Source organism: Vidua macroura, chromosome 1, assembly GCF_024509145.1.
Source record: "Vidua macroura isolate BioBank_ID:100142 chromosome 1, ASM2450914v1, whole genome shotgun sequence".
Taxonomy (NCBI): Eukaryota; Metazoa; Chordata; class Aves; order Passeriformes; family Viduidae; genus Vidua; species Vidua macroura.
The window spans coordinates 153660968-153670640 of NC_071571.1; the positions used below are offsets into that span (position 1 = coordinate 153660968).

Below are 9673 nucleotides of genomic sequence, written 5' to 3' on the forward strand. Positions count from 1 at the left end.
CCGGGGGTGACAATGGCCGCGAGTGGCACCCGGGGGGTGACAATGGCCGCGAGTGGCACTTGGGGACCCGGGGTGGCACCGGGGGTGACAATGGCCGCGAGTGGCACCCGGGGTGGCACCGGGGGGTGACAATGGCCGCGAGTGGCACCCGGGGTGGCACCGGGGGGTGACAATGGCCGCGAGTGGCACCCGGGGTGGCACCGGGGGGTGACAATGGCCGCGAGTGGCACTTGGGGACCCGGGGTGGCACCCGGGGGGTGACAATGGCAGCGAGTGGCACCCGGGGTGGCACCGGGGGTGACAATGGCCGCGAGTGGCACCGGGGGTGACAATGGCCGCGAGTGGCACCCGGGGTGGCACCGGGGGGTGACAATGGCAGCGAGTGGCACCGGGGGTGACAATGGCCGCGAGTGGCACTTGGGGACCCAGGGTGGCACCGGGAGGTGACAATGGCCGCCGTGTCCCCGCAGGCTCCCGCCGCTGGCCGCTGTCGCCGTCCTGCTCGTGGCCACCGTGGCCGCCGATGGTGAGGGGGGGGGCGCGGGGGGGCGCGATTTTGGTGGGGGGGGGGGTCCCGCGGTGCCACCCCCGGTGCCACCCGCGGTGTCCCCGCAGGGCCCTCGGGTCCCCTGGACGTGGCGATGTCGCCGGAGGGGCAGAGCCCAGGTGAGGGGGGGGGGGGGTTGGGGGGGGGTTGGGGACCCCCGCCCCAATTTGGGGGGGTCGTGGGGTGGGGGGGGGGGTTGGGGACTTTGGGGACACCGCGGTGACGCTGTGTCCCCTCTGTGTCCCCCCTGTCCCCTCTGTGTCCCCCCTGTCCCCCCCTGTCCCCCCCCAGACGCCGCCGCCCCCCCCAGGCTGGAGGCGTCGGGAGAGAGTGAGTGGGGGAGGGGAGCGGCCATGGGACCCCCCCCCCGGGACACCCCAAAATCCCCCCGGGACCCCAAAAACCCCCCGGGACCCCAAAAACCCCCTGACCCCCCCCCGGGACACCCCAAAATCCCACCGGAGACCCCAAAAACAACCCCTGGGGACCCCAAAATCCTCCCCCCCCGAGACACCCCAAAATCCCCCCGGGACACCCCAAAACCCCCCCGGGGACCCCAAAAACCCCCGGGACACCCCAAAATCACATCGGGGACCCCAAAAACCCCCTGACCCCCCCGGGACACCCCAAAATCCCCCCGGTACACCCCCAAACCCCCCCTGATCCCCCCCGGGACACCCCAAAACCCCCCGGGACACCCCAAAATCCCATCGGGACACCCCAAAATCCCCCTGACCCCCCCCGGGGACCCCAAAATCACATCGGGGACCCCAAAAATCACCTGATCCCCCAGGAACCCCAAAACCCTCCCGGGGAACCCCAAAATCACATCGGGGACCCCAAAATCCCATCGGGGACCCCAAAAACGCCCTGACCCCCCCAGGGACACCCCAAAACCCCCCCGGGGACCCCAAAAACTCATCGGGGACCCCAAAAACCCCCTGAGCCCCCCCCCCGGGACACCCCAAAATCCCCCGGGACCCCAAAATCCCCCCGGGACCCCAAAAACCCCCGGGACCTCAAAATCCCACCGGAGACCCCAAAAACAACCCCTGGGGACCCCAAAATCCCCCCCCCCGGGACACCCCAAAACCCCCCGGGACACCCCAAAATCCCATCGGGACACCCCAAAATCCCCCTGACCCCCCCCCGGGACACCCCAAAATCACATCGGGGACCCCAAAAATCACCTGATCCCCCAGGAACCCCAAAACCCTCCCGGGGAACCCCAAAATCCCATCGGGGACCCCAAAATCCCATCGGGGACCCCAAAAACCCCCGGGACCCCAAAAACCCCCGGGACCCCAAAATCCCATCGGGGACCTCAAAAACCCCCCCCGAGACACCCCAAAAACTCATCGGGGACCCCAAAATCCCATCGGGGACCCCAAAATCCCATCGGGGGCCCCAAAAATCACCTGACCCCCCCCTAGGAACCCCAAAAATCCTCCGGGGACCCCAAAATCCCATCGGGGAACCCCAAAATCCCAACGGAGACCCCAAAAACAACTCCTGGGGACCCCAAAAACAACCCCGGGACCCCAAAATCCCACCGGGGACCCCAAAACCCTCCCGACCCCCGCCGGGAACCTCAAAAACGCCCCGGGGACCCCCAAAAACCCCCGGGGATCCCAAATCCCTCCCGGGGACCCCAAAAACCCATCGGGGACCCCAAAAAAACCCTGACGCCCCTCCCGGGACACCCCAAAACCCCCCAGGGACCCCAAAATCCCATCGGGGACCCCAAAAACCAATCGGGGACCCCAAAATCCCTCCTGAGCCCCCCAGGGAACCCCAAATCCCCTCGGGACCCCCGAATTCCTCCCCAGGGACCCCCAAATCCCTCCTGACCCCCCCTTGCCCCCCCCCAGGTGACCTCAGCACCTCGGCGCACCTGGGCAAAGGTAGGGGCACCCCCAAAAATGGGCAGGGGCACCCCAAAAATGGGCACGGGGACCCCAAAAATGGGCAGGGGCACCCCAAAAATGGGGACAGGGACCACAAAAATGGGCAGGGGCACCCCAAAAATGGGAACAGGGACCCTAAAAATGGCAAAGGGACCCCAAAAATGGGCAGGGGCACCCCAAAAATGGCAAAGGGACCCCAAAAATGGAAAGGGGCACCCCAAAAATGGGAACAGGGATCCCAAAAATGGGCACGGGCACCCCAAAAATTGGCACTGGGACCCCGAAAATGGGCAAGGGGCACCCCAAAAATGGGCAAGGGGCACCTCAAAAATGGGCAGGGGGACCCTAAAAGTGGGCAAAGGGACCCCAAAAATGGGCACAGGGAACCCAAAAATGGGCACGGGGACCCCAAAAATGGGCAGGGGCACCCCAAAATGGGCAAAGAGTCCCTAAAAATGGGCACGGGGACCCCAAAAATGGGAACAGGGATCCCAAATATGGGCACGGGCACCCCAAAAATTGGCACTGGGACCCCGAAAATGGGCAAGGGGCACCCCAAAAATGGGCAAGGGGCACCCCAAAAATGGGCACAGGGAACCCAAAAATGGCAAAGGGACCCCAAAAATGGGCAGGGGCACCTCAAAAATGGGCACGGGAACCCCAAAAATGGGCAAAGGGACCCCAAAAATGGGAACAGGGACCCCAAAAATTGGCACGGGGAACCAAAAAATGGGGATGCGGACCCCAAAAATGGGCAGGGGAACCCCAAAAATGGGGACAGGGACCCCAAAAATGGGGACAGGGACCCCAAAATGGGCACGGGGACCCCAAAATGGGCAGGGAGACCCCAAAAATGGGGATAAGGACACCAAAAATGGGCACGGGGCACCCCAAAAATGGGCAAAGGGTCCCCAAAAATGGGGACAGGGACCACAAAAATGGGCAGGGGCACCCCAAAAATGGGGGTGGGCACCCCAAAAATGGGCACGAGCACCCCAAAAATGGGCACGGGGAACCAAAAAAATGGGGGTAAAGACCCCAAAAATGGGCACGGGGAACCAAAAATGGGCAAAGGGACCCCAAAAATGGGCAGGGGCACCCCAAAAATGGCAAAGGGACCCCAAAAATGGGCACGGGGACCCCAAAATGGGCACAGGGACCCCAAAAATGGGCAAAGGGACCCCAAAAATGGGAGTAAGGACCCCATGAATGGGCAGGGGCACCCCGAAAATGGGCAGGGGGACCCCCAAAATGGGCAGGGGGACCCCCAAATTCCCGCCCCCGGGGGTCCCTGTGCCCACCCCCCACCCCGTGCCCCCCCGCTGTGCCCAGCTGTGACGTCACTCGCCTTCCCGGGGTCCCCGCTGGCCACGGAGCCCCGGGACCCCCCCCCGGGGGGCGACTCCGGCTCCGAGAGCGGCTCCGTCAGCGTCCGAGGTGAGGGGGGGTCCCCAAAATGGGGGGGGTCCCCAAATGGGGGGGGTCCCCAAAATGGGGAGGGGTCCCAAAAGTGGTGGGGGGGTCCCCAAAGTGGGGAGGGAGGATCCCAAAATGGGGAGGGGGGTCCCCAAAATGGGGAGGGGTCCCAAAATGGTGGTGGGGGTCCCCAAAGTGGGGAGGGAGGATCCCAAAAATGGGGAGGGGTCCCCAAATGGGGAGGGGTCCCAAAAGTGGTGGGGGGGTCCCCAAAGTGGGGAGGGAGGATCCCAAAATGGGGAGGGGGGTCCCCAAAATGGGGAGGGGTCCCAAAATGGTGGTGGGGGTCTCCAAAATGAGCAGGGGTCGCCAAGATGGGGAGGGGTCCCAAAATGGGGAGGGGTCCCCAAAATGGGGGGGGATCCCAAAATGGGGAGGGGTCCCAAAAGTGGGGAGGGGTCCCAAAATGGGGAGGGGTCCCAAAATGGGGAGGGGCTCCCAAAATGGAGAGGGGTCCCAAAATGGGGGGGGGATCCCAAAAATGGGGGGGGTCCCCAAAATGGTGGTGGGGGTCCACAAATGGGGAGGGGTCCCAAAATGAGGAGGGGTGCCCAAAATGGGGAGGGGTGCCCAAAAATGGTGGGGGGGTCCCCAAATGGGAGGGGTCCCAAAATGGGGATGGGGGTCCACAAAATGGGGATGGGTCCCAAAAGTGGTGGGAGGGGTCCCAAAAATGGGGAGGGGTCCCCAAATGGGGAGGGGTCCCAAAAGTGGTGGAGGGGTCCCCAAAGTGGGGAGGGAGGATCCCAAAATGGGGAGGGGTCCCAAAATGGGGAGGGGGGTCCCCAAAATGGGGATGGGTCCCAAAATGGGGATGGGGGGTCCCCAAAATGGGGAGGGGTCCCAAAATGGGGATGGGGGTCCCCAAATGGGGAGGGGTCCCAAAATGAGGAGGGGGGATCCACAAAATGGGGATGGGTCCCATAAAATGGGGATGGGTCCCAAAATGAGGAGGGGTCCCCAACATGGGGAGGGGTCCCCAAAATGGGGAGGGGTCTCAAAATGGGGAGGGGTCCCCAAAGTGGGGAGGGAGGATCCCAAAATGGGGGGGGATCCCAAAAATGGGGGGGGGTCCACAAAATGGGGGAGGGGTCCCCAAATGGGGAGGGGTCCCAAAATGAGGAGGGGTCCCCAAAATGGGGAGGGGTCCCAAAAGTGGTGGGGGGGTCCCCAAATGGGGAGGGGTCCCAAAATGGGGATGGGGGTCCACAAAATGGGGATGGGTCCCAAAAGTGGTGGGAGGGGTCCCAAAAATGGGGAGGGGTCCCCAAATGGGGAGGGGTCCCAAAAGTGGTGGAGGGGTCCCCAAAGTGGGGAGGGAGGATCCCAAAATGGGGAGGGGTCCCAAAATGGGGAGGGGGGTCCCCAAAATGGGGATGGGTCCCAAAATGGGGATGGGGGGTCCCCAAAATGGGGAGGGGTCCCAAAATGGGGATGGGGGTCCCCAAAATGGGGAGGGGTCCCAAAAGTGATGGGGAGGGGTCTGGGGGCTCTGGGGGGGGTCCCCAAGGTGTTGGGGAGGGGTCCCAGGACGGTGGGGAGGGGTCCCAGGGTCCTGGGGAGGGGTCTCAGGATGGTGGGGAGGGGTCCCAGGATTGTGGGGAGGGGTCTCAGTGTCCTGGGGAGGGGTTCTTGGATTGTGGGGAGGGGTCTCAGGATATTGGGGAGGGGTCTCAGGATGGTGGGGAGGGGTCTCAGGATATTGGGGAGGGGTCTCAGGGTATTGGGGAGGGGTCTCAGGGTGTTGGGGAGGGGTCTCGGTGTGTTGGGGAGGGGTCCCAGGATATTGGGGAGGGGTCTCAGGATATTGGGGAGGGGTCTCATGATGGTGGGGAGGGGTCTCAGGATTGTGGGGAGGGGTCTCGGTGTGTTGGGGAGGGGTCTCAGGATGGTGGGGAGGGGTCTCAGGATTGTGGGGAGGGGTCTCAGGGTGCTGGGGAGGGGTCTCAGGGTTCTGGGGAGGGGTCTCAGGGTCCTGGGGAGGGGTCTCGGTGTGTTGGGGAGGGGTCTCAGGAATGTGGGGAGGGGTCTCAGGGTGCTGGGGAGGGGTCTCAGGAATGTGGGGAGGGGTCTCAGGGTGTTGGGGAGGGGTCTCAGGAATGTGGGGAGGGGTCTCTGTGTTGGGGAGGGGTCTCGGTGTGTTGGGGAGGGGTCGCAGGGACCCCAACGTCCCCTCCCCCCCCAGGTCCCCTCTCCGATGTCCCCTCCCAGTCCAGCGAGTCCGAGGAGGGTGAGACCCCAAAGACCCCAGACCCAAATCCACAAAGACCCCAGACCCCAAAGACCCCAGACCCAAATCCCCAAAGACCCCAGACCCCAAAGACCCCAGACCCAAATCCACAAAGACCCCAGACCCCAAAGACCCCAGACCCAAATCCCCAAAGACCCCAGACCCCAAAGACCCCAGACCCAAATTCCCAAAGACCCCAGACCCAAATCCCCAAAGCCCCAAAGCCCCCAGACACCAAAGCCCCCAGACCCAAAGCCCCAAAGCCCCCAGACCCCAAAGACCCCAGACCCAAATCCCCAAAGACCCCAGACCCCAAAGACCCCAGACCCAAATCCCCAAAGACCCCAGACCCAAATCCCCAAAGCCCCAAAGCCCCCAGACACCAAAGCCCCCAGACCCCAAAGCCCCCAGACCCAAATCCCCAAAGCCCCCAAATCCCCAGACCCCAAAGCCCCCAGACCCAAATCCCCAAAACCCCCAGACCCCAAAACCCCCAGACCCCAAAGACCCCAGACCCAAATCCACAAAGACCCCAGACCCAAATCCCCAAAACCCCAAAGCCCCCAGACCCCAAAGCCCCCAGACCCAAATCCCAAAAATCTCAAACCCCCAAAGCCTCCAGACCCCAAATCCCCAAAGACCCCAGACCCAAATCCCCAAAACCCCCAAATCCCCCAGACCCCAAAGCCCCCAGACCCAAATCCCAAAAATCTCAAACCCCCAAAGCCTCCAGACCCCAAATCCCCAAAACCCCCAAATCCCCAAGACCTCAAATCCCCCAGACCCAAATCCCCAAAGCCCCCAGACCCCAAAACCCCAAAACCCCGAAGCCCCCAGACCCCAAATCCCGATCCTAGGGATTCCCAAAGCCCCCAGACCCCAAATCCCCAAAACCCCAAAGCCCCCAGACCCCAAATCCCCAAAGCCCCCAGACCCCAAAACCCCAAAGCCCCAAAATCCCCCAGACCCCAAAACCCGACCCTGGGGGATCCCCACGCCCCCAGGTGACCCCGGTTTGGGGGTTCCCGTTTTTGGGGTTCCCTGTGTTTTGGGGTTCCCGTTTTGGGGGGATTCCCGGTGTTTTTGGGGTTCCCGGTGTTTTTGGGGTTCCCGTTTTTTGGGGTGTTCCCGGTGTTTTGGGGTTCCCGGTGTTTTGGGGTTCCCGGTGTTTTGGGGGGTTGCTGTTTTTGGGGTTCCCGTTTTTTGGGTTCCCGGTGTTTTTGGGGTTCCCTGTGTTTTTGGGTTTCCCGGTGTTTTTGGGGTTCCCGGTGTTTTTGGGGTTTTCCCGGTGTTTTTGGGGTTCCCGGTGTTTTTGGGGTTTTCCCGGTGTTTTTGGGGGTTCCCGGTGTTTTTGGGGGATTCCCGGTGTTTTTGGGGTGTCCCCGGTGTTTTTGGGGTTTTCCCGGTGTTTTTGAGGTTCCCGGTGTTTTTGGGGTGTTCCCGGTGTTTTTGGGGTGTCCCCGGTGCCAGCCCAGCCCCGCCCTGTCCTTGTCCCCAGGGGGGCGGCGCGAGCCCGGCTCGGAGGAGGCGCTGGGGACACTCGGGGACAACGGGGGGACAGCGGGGACAGGGGGGGGACACTCGGGGACAACGGGGGGACAGCGGGAGGGGACAAGGGGGACAGGGAGGGGACACAGGGTGACAACGGGGGGACAGCGGGGGGGGACAGCGGGGACGGGGGGGGGCACTCGGGGACAACGGGGGGACAGGGAGGGGACACAGGGTGACAACGGGGGGACAACGGGGACAGGGAGGGGGCACTCGGGGACAACGGGGGGGACAGCGGGGGGGGACAGCGGGGACAGGGGGGGACAAGGGGGGGGCAGGGTCTGGACAGGGAGGGGACAGGGAGGGGACAGCGGGGACACTGTGGGGACACTGAGGGGGACAGAGAGGGGACAGGGAGGGGACACTGAGGGGGGACAGGGGGGACACTGTGGGGGACAAGGGGGGACAGCAGGGGACATTGGAGGGACAAGGGGGGGACACCGGAGGGGATAAAGGGGGACAGTGGGGGGACACTGAGGGGACACTGTGGGGGACAAGGGGGGGGACAGGGAGGGGACACTGAGGGGGGACAGGGGGGGGGGACACCGGGGGGACAGGGGGGGACATTGGAGGGACAGGGAGGGGACAGCGGGGGGGACAGTGGGGGACACTGAGGGGGGACAGGGGGGGACACTGAGGGGACACAGGGGACACAGGGTGGGGACATTGGAGGGACCGGGGGGACACCGGGGGGGACACCGGGGGTGGCCAAGGGGACAGGGTGACATTGCGGGGGTGACACTGGCGGGGGGGGGGGGACAGGGGGACACCAGGGGAGAGGGTGGGGGTGACATGGGGACAGGGTGACACTGCCGGGGACACAGGTGACACGGAGGTGACACAGGTGACACACAGGTGACACAGGGGTGGCACAGGGTGACACAGGGTGACACTGCCGGGGACACAGGTGACACACAGGTGACACAGGTGACACACAGGTGACACAGAGGTGACAATGCCGAGGACAGAGGTGACCCAGGTGACAGGTGACACAGGTGACACAGAGGTGACACAGGTGACACAGGTGACACAGGGTGACTCACAGGTGACACACAGGTGACACACAGGTGACACAGGTGACACACAGCGTGACACAGGTGACCCAGGTGACACAGGTGACACAGGTGACACAGGTGACACAGGGTGACACAGGGTGACACAGGAGACACAGGTGACGCACAGGTGACACAGGTGACGCCCAGGTGACACACAGGTGACACACAGGTGGCACACAGGTGACACAGGGTGACACAGGTGACACTCAGGTGACACACAGGTGACACAGGTGACACAAGTGACACAGGGTGACACAGGTGACCCAGGTGACACACAGGTGAAACAGGGTGACACCCAGGTGACACAGGGTGACACAGGTGACACTCAGGTGACACACAGGTGACACAGGGTGACACAAGTGACACAGGGTGACACAGGTGACACTCAGGTGACACACAGGTGACACAGGTGACACACAGGTGACACAGCGTGACCCAGGTGACCCAGGTGACACAGGTGACACAGGTGACACAGGGTGACACAGGTGACACAGGTGACGCCCAGGTGACACAGGTGACACTCAGGTGACACACAGGTGACACACAGGTGGCACACAGGTGACACAGGGTGACACAGGTGACCCAGGTGACACACAGGTGACACAGGGTGACACAGGTGACACAGGGTGACACAGGTGACCCAGGTGACACACAGGTGACACAGGGTGACACCCAGGTGACACAGGTGACACAGGTGACACACAGGTGACACACAGGTGACACAGGTGACACAGGTGACGCCCAGGTGACACAGGGTGACACAGGGTGACACACAGGTGGCACACAGGTGACACAGGTGACAGGTGACACAGGTGACACAGGTGACGCCCAGGTGACACAGGGTGACACACAGGGTGACACAGGTGACACACAGGTGACACACAGGTGACACCCAGGTGACCCCTCTGTC

At 63.5% G+C, this 9673-nt stretch overlaps 1 long non-coding RNA gene across 1 annotated transcript; it reads left to right on the forward strand.

The window, feature by feature from the left end:
- Positions 1-8507: 8507 nt before the first annotated feature.
- Positions 8508-8989, forward strand: LOC128812358 (uncharacterized). Its single transcript, XR_008438693.1, has 3 exons — positions 8508-8552; positions 8594-8615; positions 8911-8989. It is a non-coding gene; the product is annotated as an uncharacterized LOC128812358 (long non-coding RNA).
- The last annotated feature ends 684 nt before the right edge of the window (positions 8990-9673 follow it).